The sequence below is a fragment of the Phymastichus coffea genome, unplaced genomic scaffold, assembly GCF_024137745.1.
Source record: "Phymastichus coffea isolate CEN01 unplaced genomic scaffold, Cenicafe_Pcof_1.1 PCOF00100, whole genome shotgun sequence".
NCBI lineage: Eukaryota > Metazoa > Arthropoda > Insecta > Hymenoptera > Eulophidae > Phymastichus > Phymastichus coffea.
In genome coordinates this window covers 43,750-57,275 of record NW_026706911.1, presented here as the reverse complement: position 1 = coordinate 57,275, position 13,526 = coordinate 43,750, and the positions used below count along the sequence as shown (strand labels likewise).

Here is a 13,526-nt window from a genome sequence, read left to right as displayed (position 1 = left end):
CACCACCACTTCCATCCTTGTGCCTGCCTTTCCCGTCTTCTCGGTGACTGTGCTCGCACCAACTCCCGAGGCTCTCCCTCCGTCAACAACCAACGAAACCGGTGGCTGGAGGGCGCCTGTTGCCTCAACAACGGCTCCCTCCGCCATCTCGGGTAGAGTTGGCGTCGAACCGGAGGATGGCCTCTCAAAATTACACGCGGATAGGTTGAAACGCATCTTGTGCTTCCTCCTACCCGCGTTCTGGCGAGCCTCAGCCTCCCTCCTTCTTTCGTCCTCCATATACCCCGCTGGGTAGAATTGCGCGGGCCCGCCCCTGCGGACGAATTGGTACGCGGGGTCTAGCCTCTGTAACGCGAGCGGTTTGAAAGGGAGATTAGGATGGACGTGTGGTTGTGGAGCAACTCGAGGCAGCTCCTGCACCGGCATCGCCTCATCCTCGGAGTCGCTCGAGCTCAGCACCACCTCCAGTATACCGTTGGTGGCGCCTTGCTTCGTGGGACTCCAGCTTCCCCTTCCAATGCGAGCCCTCGCGGTACGGCTCCGATTTGCCGCCCTACCCGCGAGATATCCTCCCGCGGCAGCTCGAGAGCCCGGCGATTTCTCGCCTTGACTACTCGTGCCCGCCTGCGAGAAGACAATTCCCTCTTTTGCGGCGATAACCCTCGACTTCTCCGACGCTTCGCGTATGCAAAGCGTCGTGAGCCGAAACGCTGCGCTACGACGTACCGCCTCGTCCCAGGTACGCGTGGGCGCAGCCAGACGAATTATCGAACCCGCTAGGCGATTTCCCGTTAGAAGACGGACTCCTCGCCGGTCGCTCACGAACGGCGTCGGGGGCGAAGGCAAAGGCGGCGGCAAAGGGAACCCCTTCGCCTGCCCGTCACCGCCTCCGCCGACCGACGTCCGTGCGAACTGTGAAGCACAGGAGGCAACCTCGACGTCAAAGGAGGCCGCCTGCCCAAGGCTTAAAAACCGGGCGGCAGACTCCGACGCTCGGTCTACCTCCATAGCCTCAGCAATTCCCGCCGAGTTTACCGATGCGGTCACGTCGCCTGTAGGTGTTTGAGCCTCGGCGACTTGAGTGATGCGGCCCGACTTCTCGGTTTCAGCCATCATCACCTGACGTCGATGAACCTCTTGTACCTTTAAAAACAAAACAATTTAGTTATTACACCTGTCCTACTTCGCGAACTACTTATTTACCTTACGCGGTGGTATATATCGCTTAATTTCCGAGACGTGTACCCTAGCCGTACGATGTTTACTGTTTGTCGTTAGCTCGTAGATTTCGGGCGAAATTACCGAAATAATTTCAAACGGTCCATCAAATTTCGGATCGAGTTTCGCGTTTTTACCATCCGCCGCACTCGAGAGCGTATGCACTTTGCGCAAAACCAAATCACCTACCTGAAAGAGTACCTGACGCCTACCCTTATCGTAGTGTTTCTTTTGCTTTTCCTGAGCTTCATCAATGTGCCTAGCTACCAAGTCACGTAACGCATTTAAACGTGATAGCCTATCTTCCCACGCCTTCGTATCTATCTTAACAATAGGGGCCTTTGTCTCGATCTCGCGCCTCAAACTCTTTACCGGACGCGGATCCCTACCAAAGTTTAGAAACGCCGGCGATACTTTTGTAGACGCCTGAGTCGCCGTATTGATAGCATGACGAAATTCATGCAAATACCTATCCCAGCTCCTGTGATCGGCATCTACAAACATCGCTATCATCGTCTTTAGCGTTCGATTCACGCGCTCAACCGGGTCACTTTGCTGATGATACGCAGGACAAAATACATGTTCGATACCATATTCTCGCAACCTGTCTTGAAATACTTTGCTCCTATATGCCTTCGCATTATCACTAACGATGTATTCTGGAGTTTCCCACCTGAACAAGATTAACTCCTCAAGCGCGGCAACAAGGGCAGGGCCGTCTGCCGATCGCAGCGGTTTTAGCTCGACCCACTTAGTAAATAAGTCCTGAAAAACCACTAGGTATTTAAACCTATTTTTGCTACGGGGCAGCTCTACGACATCAGTCGCTACTACGGCCCATGGTCTTTCTACCACGCGCTTACCCATTAGACCTTGGGGTGCCTGCTGGACTACCTTATACTTCTGACATTGAGAGCACTCACTTACGAACGTCCTCACATCATACCATACTCCTGGCCAGTAATACTCACGAGCAATTCGATCGTAAGTCTTTTCACGGCCGAAATGTCCAGCGAATGGCTCGCAATGAGCGTCTCTCAACACCCTTTCTCGGTACTCCAGCGGCACCACCATGCGCCAACATTCCTCGCGATTAGTTATCGGATCGAGCAAGTGATCGCGCATGAACCGATACAGGACATTACCCTCTACTCTCCAATTCTCGAATTTCTTCGGTCTTTGAAGAACGTCTTTCACGCGTTGTAGATACCAAGCATCCTGTATCTTATCAAATGCGTAAACCTCGAGCTCGTCCTCAAATTCTCGCGAAAGTGCGTCCGGCACATGGTGCAGCGCTCCCTTTCTATGTATTATTTCGCAATCTAACTGCTGAAATTCTAATACCCATCTTTCCAATCTACCTGTAAGTTCGCGTTTATTAAGAATCCTAGTTAGCGCGCTATGATCCGTAACGATGACAAAGTGCGAGCCTTCTATATAAGGTCTAAACTTTTTTACCGCAAAAAGTACTGCCAAAAACTCGATTTCGCTCACCGTGTAATTTCGCTCATGCGCATTCAGCATCCGACTGGCGTAGCATATGGGATGCTCGCCGTCGTCGAATACCTGGACCAAACACGCGCCAACCGCGAAGGAAGAGCCATCGCAGTGCAAGTAAAAGGGGCGCGTAAAATCAGGGCGCGCGAGTACCGGCGCCTCCGTTAATGCGCGCTTTAGCTTCTCAAATGCAACTTGCTGTTCTTCCTTCCATTCCCATGGCTGGTCCTTTCGGATGAGCTTGGTCAACGGGACCTTTATCTCACTCTCGTGTTCGATAAAACGCGCATACCATCCTACCATACCTAGGAATCGGCGTAATTGAGCTACGTTATTCGGCGCAGGGTAATCTACTATCGGCTTCACCTTGTCGTCGTCCGGACGCAGACCCTCACTATCTAACCTGTACCCCAAGTAAGTTACCTCGGTACAGAAGAAATCGGACTTTTCTAAGTTGATTTCTAAGCCAACGCTTACTAAACGCTTCAAAACTTTCTCTAGCCAGGTCACGTGGCTGTTAAAATCTGCGCTAACTACTAGCAAATCGTCAAGATACCAGAAAACGTGCGGCTCATACTCTGGACCGAAAAGTGCGTCCATGAGGCGCGTGAAAGTAGCCGGCGCGTTTACCAAACCAAACGGCATTCGCTCAAACTCCCATAAACCAAGACCTGGGACCGCAAACGCCGTGTATTGTTTGCTATTCTCTGAAAGCGGAATTTGCCAAAACGCCGCTCGCAAATCTATTTTCGACAGGTAGACTGCTCCGCGCAACCTATCTAAAATAGCGTCAATGCTAGGCATTGGATACGCGTCCACTTTCGTAACCTTATTTACCGGCCTAAAATCGAGACAGAACCTATAGCCGCCATCCTGCTTACGTACGATTACCGGCGCACTACTCCACTGACTGTTCGATGGCCTAATTATTTTCGCCTTCCATAGCCGCATGGTTTCTTCCTGCGTGAATGCTAATATTGGAGGCGACATTCGGCGCATCGGCGTCTTTATCGGGCGCGCATCGCCTACGTCTATGACGTGCTCGATAACTTTTGTAACCGCCGGAGATTCACCAGGCTCCGGGACAATCCGGCGAACGAGCGTCAAGATTGTCTCTCGTTGAGCCTCCTCGTAGCTGCTTAAACCTGCGCATTCCGCAAAAACAACTATCTCGTTACTATTCTGTTCTGCTAACGGATACCAATCGCCTTGGTCACCTGCCCGCCAAGCGCGATTACCGTAGCTAATATTTATATTCCACGCTATCCAAAAGTCGGCTCCTAAAATCAAGTCGTGCTTAAGCGTAGATACTACCGTCGCAATTAACCAATTCGTCCTACCGCCAATTTCAATACTTAACCTCAAGTCGCCCCACGTTTGCGGCTTCTCGCCTGAGATGCCCTGTACAAAAATCGTAGGCGGCTTTAACCGGTCCTTGAAACGTAAACCAAGATTCGGTCCTACTACCGATACCTGAGCACCTGAATCTAGCAGCGCTGTATAGACTTGCCCGCCTATGTCGACCTTAATAAAGAACCTATTCTCTACTACTGCGACTAACGCTGCATCTGATTCATCTGCCGTTTTCTTCGGGATTTCTGAGTTCCACTCAGACCCTCCCCTCACCAAAACGGAAGGTGCGTCGGCACCGACGACCGAACGTCCAAACAACAAAACCCTAGTATCAACAAGCTCATTTCTATCGCGCCTGACCATGACCTTTGTCGCAGCTCGCTCCGATAGGAGCGCAGCGCCTGAGCTCGTTTCCTTACCAACAAATTCTTTCACAGGTTCATCCTGATTTCCTGAAGCAACGGCCTTTTCCGAAGCCTGCCCAACCGTGGGCGAAATACTTGAACCTACCTCATTCGTGTTCGTGCGCGACGATGGCAACTCATTTTGCCTCGCTGGGCACTTCTTAGGTGAGCTAGTTATCGCGCAAAATTTATTAAACCCTATCGGATCTTGCCTATCCTTATCGGGCAAAGTTTTTCGCGCGATTGTGTGTCGATCTTTTTGAAGATTTTCCGCGTCCTGCTGTAACGAGTCACGTTTATTTGCCTCTTCGGGTTCATTGCTGATCCTACTAGGGAAACTTACGCCCTCGTCACTCTGCGCCTGAACTTCCTTCAATGTCGAACGACTAAACTCACTTTTAAACACGTTTTTAAACTCAACGATTTCCTTATTCCCTTTTTCCGGATCCTCATATTCTACAAATACTGCACGCCTGACCTTAGCCTTGACTTTCAAATATTCTCCTATTACCTCGTCTAAGAGAGGTGGCGCAGAACTGGCAGTTCCCGCCTTGTTCTCGCCTTCCTCTTTTACTAAATTCATAAAAGGAGGCGCAGAACTGGCGGTTTCTGCCTTGTTCTCGCCTTCCCTTTTTACCTCAACTCTGTTCCCTACTTCTACGGTGCCTTTGCTCCTTGCGCAAAGCACTTTCTCTACCTCGATAGCCCGCTCAATCCGTCTTAGGCAGGAGTCGTCGAGCGGTCGACGGCTCCCGCGCTGAGGTTTCCCTGCTTCACTTGATTACAAGTAGGGCATTCTCTAAACGCGTAACCGATTGTCCCACAAACCTGACAATATAATGTCGGCTCTGAAGTTCGCGTTGGACAGTTATTAGCGTAATGCCCCGGTTGTCGGCATTTATAACACACTACCCGCGGATTAACCTGAGCTATCGGGCATTGCGCCCTTCTATGTCCCACCGCGTTACAATTGAAGCAAGCCCCCGTGAATGGCCTATTTAAGTTGTTACCTCCCTGATTGCGCTGCTGCGGAACCAGACTAGGGGCTACGCCTGCAGCCGGGGCCAACGAAGCCTGCGCGCTCTGGTGAGCAGGCGCGGCTTCGTTCGCAGGTTGGTTTCTTGCCTGTGGCTGTTGCCTGTCGGCAATAGCCACGGCAATTTCACCGTTCTGCTTCTTGCCCTTTTTACCTAGTTTTTTGTTCTGTTGCTGCGCTTTCTTTTTAGGAGATTCGATTATTAAGACCTCGTCCATCGCGTCGTTTAAACCGTCAATGGTTTCGACCGATTTTTGTTTACCGGGTGACTTCTTCGTCTCTGTGTACGCGGATTCCGGAATTAGCGTTACGTCTGCCGTGGGCGGCTTTTGCCACCTTTTCCAACCGGCCATGCGATCTTCGAGCGCCATACCCGCTTCTTTAAAACTATTTAAATCTGAGAAAGTCTTAGTTTCAAGATATCGCTTGTATCTTGGATGTAGGCCCTCTATGATCATAGCTAACTGGCGTCTTACCGAAACGGGCGGATCAAAACGGCGTAAAATCGTCTGAAAAGCCGCGACATAGTCCGTAATGTTCTCATTCTCGCCCTGTGTTCTTTGACGCAATTCGCCGTACAGTTGTTCTCTGTTCAGTCGTCGACAGAATTCGCTAGAAAAACTCTTTTTAAAGTCTTTCAGCGTCCTCCACATACCGCGATTAACCTCGTACCACGGACGCGCCTTATCGCGGAATGCGGTGCCTATTGCTATCAGCATCTCTTCGTCCGAGATGCCATAATAGCGCTGGCAATCACTCAAACCTGATAAAAAACTTAGTGCGTTTGTACTATCCTTACCGGAAAAACGGAGAGACCAGGCATTTAGCGCGCTTACTCCATCCGCAGGTATACCATTTATATACTTGATTCTTGGAGGAGCACTCTTTTTGCTTGATCTTTCCGCTCTTACTTGCTTAGTTTTCCGCGGCGATTTAATTTTATAAGTGTTGCAACTATCAGTATCCGATAGATTCGGGCTAGTGTCGCTTTCACTGATATTTTCTACCTGTCTCACTTGCTTTTGTTTAGGTCGCCTTATGCTTATTACGCTTTTCTCGCTAATAATCGAACCTTCACCTAATGGAGCTGGTATTTTCATTTCCTCTCTAGTAGCTACTCGTACCTCGCGCTCCCAGTCTTCAACCCATGAACTTACTCTAGGCGCGTGATATTTCGTGCTCGCCGATCTATTTGAATCGGCATAGAGGGATGTACTACCTGCTCTATTGTTTGGTGCGTTCGCGTGGACCGATGACTCAGTCGCAATCGCTGGCGCGTTCAGCGCCTCGCGATCGCCGAGCGGCTTGGCCTGAGGCGGCAATGAAGCCTGCTGTTCGGCCTGAGCCGCTCTACTGTGCATCGCTTCTCTTTCAACTCTAAAAACTGTATTCGCGCCGTCTGTAACACCTTGTCGCACTTCTCGTCTATATATCCATCGCGGTACTGCTGTGAGGGCCCCCCAAATTTGGCTTATCGCGCTAGTGCTACGCTCGTCTTGGTTTTGCGCTACTTGTTCGCGTGCGCGTTCGATCCTATTGTCCGACGGCGAGCGAGCCGCCATCGGTAATACGTCGTTATCACCGAGCGCGACTGCATTTTCGCCCGGCGGTCGAACTTGTTCGCAAGGAGCGGCAACACTTGCTCTTGCCTGTGTCGCCTGCTCTTGCTCACATGATAATTCGGCCGCCAAAGGTGCTGCAGCTACCGCGAACTCATCGTCCAGGTTCGCGTTCCGCGCACTGCTTACCGTTGTTTCTTGCTGTTCGTCATACAGCTTTTCCGGGATTCGGCCCGACGCAAAATCGCTCGAGCGCAACGGTGGCTGCAAATCTGGCCGCTCTCTTAACAGCATATATCGAAAATACCGAGTTTGTAATTCCTCAAAATCACCGTGTAGACTAAGTTCGCGATAGCGCATTAATTCCAACAGAACAGCCGGTTCTGTGGAATCAATTTTGCGTTTTAATTTTTTTGCATGCGCATCGCGTAATATTTTACGCAAGACTATTTTATCTCTACACGCTAGCGACATTGTTATTTCTAAAAGTGAAAATCCGTAACTTGACTACGACGCGAGTTTATGGGGCTAAGCAAGTCTCGACCGGTCCGTGTAACCTGATACCTACTAACTAATTTCTTTCCGAACTATAAGCCGGCAAGAAATCGCCTTGCTTACGTTTATAGAAAGAAGTTACAATTTATCAAAATTTACTTACCGTAATTTTTGAATAGGCAGTTTAGTAAGATTCTTAAAACAAAGAAAAACTAAAGCGAAGAAAGAACGCAATCGTCTAGCGTCAAAGCGACTCAATGACGCACCGTTGTCATCCGACACCGCTATTAAGAAAGGTCACTGGCAAGCACTAACAAGAATTCAAAATACCGAAAACTCGAAATTCTTTTACGCGCACTCTTTGCCCTTAGTTCACAAAGAAAATTAGTTAACCGTTATTTCAAAAGAAAAAATTCACTACTAAACCATTTCCCTTATCCATTTCCCAATTGCCAGACCCACAAGGGATGCCATGTAACGATACTACGCGTTACCAGTTATTTGCGGGGGTCAGTGAGGCGCTTTCGCTCAAGACAATTGAGGAAACAGATGAGGGAAGGTCGATAAATGAATCTCAAAAGACAAGAATCAATTTTCACTTATCTATAATTATTCATAATAATAATAACTCATAACATATGCGCGCATGACGTAACTTAATCTAACAATCTATCCGCTACAAAAGAACAATGAACTATTCAAACTTACATATAATTATTCCGCGCTCTTCCTTAATACTAATCGTGTAACTAACCTATTACGACTTATTCGAATTACATGAACAAATACCGGGTAAGCTGCCCGGCGCATGAGCGCCTAGACAATTTACCGGTCGCTACTTAGACAACTAAAAATCAGGCTAACGCAAACCTTTAGATAGCCGGCACGTGAGCGCCAGGCTATCTCATTAAACGCGTACCGGCCGTCGCACCGACAGAGAGAGAGAGTAAAAAGAAAGAGAGGATGGAAGGCTTGACCTTTGTTTCCCTGTTCTGATCACGCCGTGAACCCTGGGTGATGCGCCGCCACTGAGAGTATCGGGCGCCGTCGCTGACCAGGTCGTGGGTGGTCGCTGGCTATTGTCGCCGACCGGGTGACTGTGGGCGACGTCGACCCTCCTACTGGTTGGCAGGCTGCAGCCGTCGGCAAGGGCGTTGAATGGAGACAATCTTCCTCTCGCTATCTGCTCGCACTCTCTAGCAGGCTGCGGAACTAGACTGCTAACGACTTCCGCACTCTGACCTGTCTTAGCGACGACTCTCTCTCTACGCACTTTTTCTTGCGCTCTCTCTGCAGCCGCTCAGCGGCGCTCGCTCTTCTCCCTACTTAGACCTATTAGTTAGGCGGCACGCGACGCGCCGCTTATCGGTCACGCGTCGCACGCCTGCCTATACCTGCGTGGGCCTAGTACTCTCTCTCTCTCTCTCTCTCCGCGCTCCTCAACTTCCGAATGCGCTCAACCTGCGCTGGCCCGTCCTTGGCGCTGAAACAAAAAGGCCAAGTGTTAGACGCATAGTTTAATGCGCCCAACGTTGGCCACCGCGCCTAGCCGAGTGGGGGAGGGAGAAACGCGGACGAGAGACCGGCAGCGACCTGCTCTCGTCACAAATGGACTTTCGTCCAATGCGCCGCGGCGATTGAGGAATTCTCACTGTGCGCGGCGCAGAGAAAGGCGAAAACCTTTTTCTCTTGATGCCGATAATTAATGAAACGCCCGAACAAGAGCAGGAAACTCGTGCTTGTAAATTTGGCCAATAGAAAACTATTACGGTCCCCATCGATAAATCAAAAAACTTTATGATCGTTGTTAACTCTGGCCGTATTAGAAGTGTGCGTCTGTCAACTGTCCGTCTCGTATATTCGGATAGTACCTCGGGTCGAGTGCAGTGTGTAGAAAGCCAGCAGAGACAATATCCACTCTAGTGACAAAAAGCTGACCAAGCGTGCAGAGCAGTAGGAGCGTAAATCAGAGGGAGCTTTTCGCGCACGGGCGGCAAACTAGGATAGGAAAGCAACAGGCGGCGGCGTTGTCTCCATTAGAATTCCGAGTGGCTGCACTGCCGCGCCACGCAAGCTTTTGCTCTCTTGGCCGCCTTGACTGCTTGAACTCGCGCCAACTGTTACCCCCCCCCCCCCCCCCCATCTGTTTTTCTCACTCTCCCTCTCTCTCTCTCTCTCATGCTCATCTGTATCTACTTACCAGGTTCAGCCAATTGTTTGCTAGATTTTTATAGCCCGACAAGTTTCGTTTCACTCGCTCGCTTCGACCTGTTGAATTTTGCTGACATTCTTCGTATGAACCGCAGAACTTTCTTTAGGATATTACTCTTCTGGCTTAATGCATTGGCCACCTGTTAAAACTGCACAACTCATTGCTGCATGGGACCCAATTGTGCAAACATTAGTGGGACTGCTTTAGAACCGATCTCGATGATAATTTTTAAGGTTGACGCGGCAATGCCACGGAAGTAATAATCTGAGTTGCTCGAATGGAAACAAGGTGCGCTGACTGCTCGCGATACGGCATGTCAACACACGCTGGCGTTAATCTGATTTTCATTGTTGACACAGTTCGCGTGTCGAGACTAACCCGGCATCTGAATCGCTCTAACCAAAATCAGCTGACATGCTGTGTTTAACTACCTCGTTAACGACGAGGTCGGGACTTTATGCTGATATGAGTATCTTCGCTCACTGAAGATTATCCGCGAAATATAACATCAAATAATAATCGTTATTGGTGTAATCTCTGGGAAAAGAAAACGTCGGGTATATAGCAGGACGCGCGGCGCGTCGTGTAAAAGAAGAGCAACTATGCGAGAGAAGAGAATGAATCTTCCATACCTCATACGCCGACTAATAAAGTCGACCGAGTACCCGCGTACATCACAACTCGCGGCGTAGGGATAATAAAAACGTCCTTAACGAAGATCCTCTCTTCTGGTATGCGGCGCCGGAGTAAGAAAGAAAGAGAAGGGAATGGGCGTTCGCGCATGCCTTGCTAATAATTCAGTAAGCCCGGGTTAAAACTCGTATAAAAATGCAGACGAGCACGAGGTATGCGCTGCGCGTGGTCCTTGTTTTTTTTTTACTCTAGGTCAACCAACGCGTCCCGCCGTCTGCGCTTTATATTTCTGTTTTTGAACTAGCCACACACGCGCTTTGTAAGTAATTTCGATTATTTACCCTTTTATTATGTCTATTTTGCTTTTTTTGATCACATGACGTACCGCGTACCAAAGTTTTTCTCGAGGACACAGCCCTCTCTCTCTCTCTCTCTGTATAGTAGTACTTTATCAATTGCTTATCAATTGCTTTTCGATAACAATTATAAGCTATAAAAGAAGAATATCTGTGAATTGATGGGGTGGCTGTTGTTTATCGGCATATGTGCCTTGCGCAACACCGCTGTTAAAAATCACTCGAAAAAGTAAAGAAATGGATGAAAAAAGAGGAAAAGAAGGTAGGGTATTCCATTACAAACGCAGCCCCATAAATCTCGAATACAGAGCTCGTGTGTAAGTGGGAACCCTCGTTTCTGCGCTGGCTTCGCTTTTCTCTTCGTCTTTTTATTCCCATCGAGAGGCAGGGCAGCGAGCGGGCGACGTGGACACGTCGATCTCCGGCGAGCAGCAGCGCACCATCGTCCTTTTTAATCCCCCCGAGGCGCAAAAGATGAAACGGCACATCTCCCAAGGCGGCGGCAGCGGCTGCTGCACAATGAGCACTTTCCAGAGAAAGAGAGAGAGAGAGAGAGAGAGAGAGAGAGAGAGAGAGAGAGAGAGCACCAGCACGGCCTTTCTCCGTTGCTCTTTTTTCTCGGCTTCGGACAGCTATGCAGCGTGTGTAGTGTCGCTTCTAAATATCGCCTGACCGTGACTAGCCTTCCCTCATGATCGATGGCTCGGCGCGATAGACTGCTAAGCAGATGTCACCTCGACTCCCTTTTCAATTGATTGAAAATCCAACGAGCATATTAATCGTCGACTAGGTGTGCAATCCACAGATGGTCTTCGACCGAGCATTGCGAATCGAAGTTACAACAAGTTAACGTTCGCGAGTACGATGGAAACAATTAAAGCGAGCGAGAGAGACTATTCGCGCCTGGGCATAAATCACGAAACACAAAGTCGCTCGGGCGCGCATTGCTTTTTCTAGCTCCACTGAATCGCCGTGCAGAGAGCGATAATTGATAAATCGCGTGCGCAAATCCAACGGCGAAAAGCAACGTCAATAAAGCGTTGGGCGCGCGCGGTATTTACTCATTTGAACGCTTAAAGCAAGGCTTAAATGCGGCCACGATGCAAACTGACTGCCCGAGCTGCGATCGCAAATCCAGCTTCGGCGAAAAACCACACCTTTGCTCCACTCCCTTGCTCGTACCGCGCGTGTTTACTGTGTGCGCGTGCGCGTGTGTGTGCAGCGAAGAAGAAACGACGGTTCGCTAGCCAACTGCCAAGCGTTAAACTGGCGATGCGGCTTCCTTTTATCGAATTCTCAGCACTTCCTAGATTGCGTGAATGGTCTTTGCATCGCGTACGAATGCGGCCTGTGCTGATCACGCGACGGCCATTGGCGAAATAAGCAATCTCTCGCGGAAGTATAGAATTGATGCTACAGATGTAAAAGCTCTGGCTGGATTTTCTCATTGGGCGTTCTTTCTTTCCTCTTCTCGCTCTGCCGCATCCGTGAGCGCTCACGTGCCCACGCCACTCCTTGCGCGCAGAGCAATTTATCAAGATGCGAGAGTGTTCGCGCGACCCCTTTCCAATCGCCAAGACAATGGCGGCCAATCAAACGGCGAGCTTTTCAATGCTTGCAGCCTCCTCTCCAAACTGTTTGTTTTTCCTTTCTTCCGCTCCCGCTTCGCTCTGCCGAGTGCTTTTATGCTAGTAGGGTCTTCCCAGCGTGCGCCACCTCACAATTTAGCCCCTCTCTCTCCGTCCTTTGACGGCTAAGCGATTTTTGATATTGCCCAAACTTTTTGACGCTCTCTGCCTAATGGCTATGGCTTTGCGCACCGGTGGGCGAATTTGACGTGTTTTTATTTTCAATTTCAAATATGTTAACGTATTGTTTGTTTTGTTTGGAAGATACCGTGTGAATCGGAAATATACCTTTAATGTTTTATTTTTGGAAAAAGCTTTTTCAAAAAAAGCTATTTTGTAAATACTCTTGTAGCTAATCCTTTATTACATCGCGATTTTCATCGAATGAAAAGTATCGGTACGTAAAAATCTGCGAAACGCGCGCAGGACTATAATTAAAATTGCTGTTCGAGAATAAAAAATACAACAATAACCAAGCATAACGAGCTACTTGATATTGCGTCACATTGCGTCGTGCGTAAGGATCAGACCGGGTGAAAATCTCCTTAACGTGTTCCCTAGAGAACGTTGATTCTTCTTTCTCTTCTTTTATAAAAAAAAAAGCATTAGGGTATGGAGGGGGGGGAGGGGGTGAAAAGGAATAAGACGAAGAAAAAAAACGAAAGGATCGGATCGATGGGATATAAGAGGAAAACGTGACAAGAGAGGCAGTGGCGCACGATCGACGTGAGGAAGTAAAAGAGGGGACACACGATGCGCGGATAATACCCGTCTTTCCTGGCTTATTCCCCGCGCCAGGAATTGCGTTTTCCAATCAGTTAAACCTACTATAGACGAGTTTTTTTCCTTCCTCTTCTCTGAGCAAGAAAATCCTCCGTAACGTCGCGCGGATAAGCCCAAGCATTCAATTTACAATCATTCTATACGCTACATCTAATTAAATACATTTTTGTTTGGCTCGCGCGAACGATAATTAAAAAAGAAAAATGCAACGAAAGCATTAAAAAATCGCCCGTGTTATACGCCGAGGGATGTTATGCACACACGCGCGCGCGCGCGCGGGTAGACGTGCTGCGGTATAGCAGCCGAGAAAGGAATATATCGTGAAAAAAATGAGCGAAGGGTGGTGGTAGTA

General features: G+C 49.1%; 1 protein-coding gene across 1 annotated transcript in view; it reads left to right on the top strand.

Moving 5' to 3' along the window:
- The window catches only part of LOC131670118 (homeobox protein vnd-like), a gene marked incomplete at both ends in the record, with an annotated part of 144,963 nt that overhangs the window by 87,743 nt on the left and 43,694 nt on the right, over positions 1-13,526 (top strand). The window lies entirely within an intron of this gene.